Source organism: Lolium perenne, chromosome 1, assembly GCF_019359855.2.
Source record: "Lolium perenne isolate Kyuss_39 chromosome 1, Kyuss_2.0, whole genome shotgun sequence".
In the NCBI taxonomy this organism is placed as follows: Eukaryota; Viridiplantae; Streptophyta; class Magnoliopsida; order Poales; family Poaceae; genus Lolium; species Lolium perenne.
The window spans coordinates 178,719,559-178,722,270 of NC_067244.2; the positions used below are offsets into that span (position 1 = coordinate 178,719,559).

General features: G+C 46.6%; 1 long non-coding RNA gene across 1 annotated transcript; it reads right to left on the reverse strand.

The window, feature by feature from the left end:
- Positions 1-465: 465 nt before the first annotated feature.
- LOC139833650 (uncharacterized) lies at positions 466-2,012 on the reverse strand. The gene is made up of 2 exons (XR_011749345.1): positions 1,925-2,012; positions 466-619 (listed from the first exon to the last, which is right to left on the reverse strand). It is a non-coding gene; the product is annotated as an uncharacterized lncRNA (long non-coding RNA).
- Between the last annotated feature and the right edge of the window lie 700 nt (positions 2,013-2,712).

The window sequence follows — 2,712 nt, forward strand, 5'->3', positions numbered from 1 at the left end:
TCCATCCCACGTCGGAACCTAAGACTCGTAGAAATAGATAAGAGAAGATTCAAAACTCGCATAGGTAAGATGAGAAAGAATAGAGGTAAGGAGAAAAGTCAGAGCTAATCAGATCTATCCAACGAATTTTAAGAAAATAGTTTTGACACTCTACACAAGAACGTCCATTGGCAAGGTTATCCTACGGGCTGGACTAGTGGGGTACCGTCAAACCTGAGGCTCTGATACCAACTTGTGAACGCCCCGGAACCGGTACCATGAGGATTCCAGCGATCCCGCCGAAATCCGCACGATATCGATTCAGAGACGCCCTCCGACACGACGTGCGCGAAGAATCACACACGTGATGCCAGAGGAATTAACACGAGCGGTAACATTACAACAGGATTACAATAGAGCCCACAAGATACATATATTACAACAACGACTCCAACGAGTCAAGATACAAATATACAATTCAAAATCCGAATCATACAGAAGATCAAATACGTCCGAGTACGGACAAGATACAAATTAGACTAAGAGTCCTGAAGATAACCAGCGGCGTCCATAACCCTGCCCAGGCCAAGCCGGAAGGGTAACCTTGCTAACGTCGTCTTCATTGAACATATCTTCATACCTGCCCGGTTATATCCCGTAGAAGCAGCAATAAGTACGGGTTCGTACTTAACAAGACTTCAAGACGTATAAGCATTCGTCAACCAGTCGTCCTTTGTACTTGAGGCACGCAGGGGACTTAGAGGACGCAAGAGGAACGTCATAGGCAATATGGTGGGGTTAAGCGGCAGCGCGAAAGCACTAAAAACCTATAGAGACACTCTACAACATTCGTCTAATCAGAGAAGATGAGGGAGCGCATAATCTAACAGTTCTATACTCTGCAAACATAACCCAACCGATGTGTTCCTCCCTCGCCAAGAGGTACTGGCAAAGGCACTCACACTGTTGATAAGTTTTAACCATTTATTAGTGAAGTTGTGCTAACTTACTATGCAAGTTATTATTAATAAACAACAGGTGTAAGTTGTCTATGGTCGAGTCATACAGCTTCAAGTTGTCCATAACCGCGGACGTGGCTTATCGATAAGATTGTAACCCTGCAGGGGTGCCCAAATGTGCCCACACGCACGATCAACCCACTTACGACAGGTGGATATCACGACACGCACTCTCCTTCACTACAACAATGTCCAGGAAGCCACCTAACCAAGTTAACCCGTATCGAAGTCCGGCCGTGCTCCGAAGCGGACTTAGCTGTTTGCGTCTACGGCTAAGAGGATCAGAGCCCACTAGAGGATGACCTCTTAATAATACGTACCGCATCCTACGAGCGTGCAAGAGACAACGGGGTTACAAGGCAACATGGCTTCCCCAAGAGTAACATCATATCATCCGACCACAAAGAAACAAGCTTGCACGCTCGGGAGAAACAAAACAAACATCCAAACTAGTTGTGGCCACTGGACAAAGCTGTAGATTCCGGCAGTGGTCGAGGGGAGACCCGGTAAGCATACCCACGTGTGGTTAGAGCGCTCAGTCTCGGAACGGATAACAAGAACTCGGGGTCCTAAGATATTTAGGAAACACAAGTGAGCCATCTCAAAACAAGCAGCTGACCCACCGATGCCTCCGACTAACAAATGTCAACAACTAAAGTAACCATGATTCTTCCCAACATATAACCCGATAAGATAACAATAACGGTAACAAGATAAAATAGCACTAGCATGCACTACGACTCGCAAGGCAGACCCGATAACCAAACAATAGCTGTAGGAGGTGATGGTGGCAATATGGGCTGCTTGAGGTAACAAGTGGAAAGGACACGTGACAAGAATGCAACTTAAGGATAGCATGAGGGAGAAGGCAAAATAAAATAGGTGAGCGACTCCTGCAGGGGCAGGAGTATAGGGGAAATGCTTGCCTGTTAAAGCTTGCCGAGGAACATCCGGAGAACTCGTCGTATCTCACCGCACCACTTCGTGATCCTATCCAGGAAGAAGCAAATGCTGGACAAACAACGTATGCAAGCTTACAACTACGGAAGAAGAACCGGCATGATCAAGATGATATGCATGACATGGCAAGGATGATGCAATGCAACTTATCCAATTAAGCGGAGTCGAAACCCCGGACAATTAATTAGTGTTGGAGTTGCATTTCTACCGACAAGGTTAAGGGTTGATTAGCATGGCACAACATGGCAGGGGTTTGCTACTTCAATATTAAGCGGAGCGGGGACAACCTAATTGGAATTCCGAAATACTCCGCATGTTATGTGAGGTGAAATGCACAAACTATCAACGCGCGACATGATGCAAGATGCAAACAGATGAATGGATGGCATATTCATGTTCCTCATGTCTTTCTGATCAATTTTCATATATAACACTTTGCATTTGGAAATAGGATTCAAAAGATATGGATTTAACCATTACATGCAAACAGATAAAAGAAAAAGTCTCCACATAGACAACTGGGCCGAACCTAGCCTGCGTGCTGGGCCGGCGGTGGACAGATGCTGGGCGTGCATCAGCGTTGGGCTGCGCCGGAGAGGAACGGGCTGAGGCCCAACGGCGGATCTGAAGAAAAAAGACAAAAAGGTTGCCCGTTTGATCAAGATGTGGGAAACGAACTTGGGTCTCACAGGCAAAGGGTCAAGGGACAAACCACTGCGCTGATGCCGACTCGTTGTACGAAACGGGGAGCGTC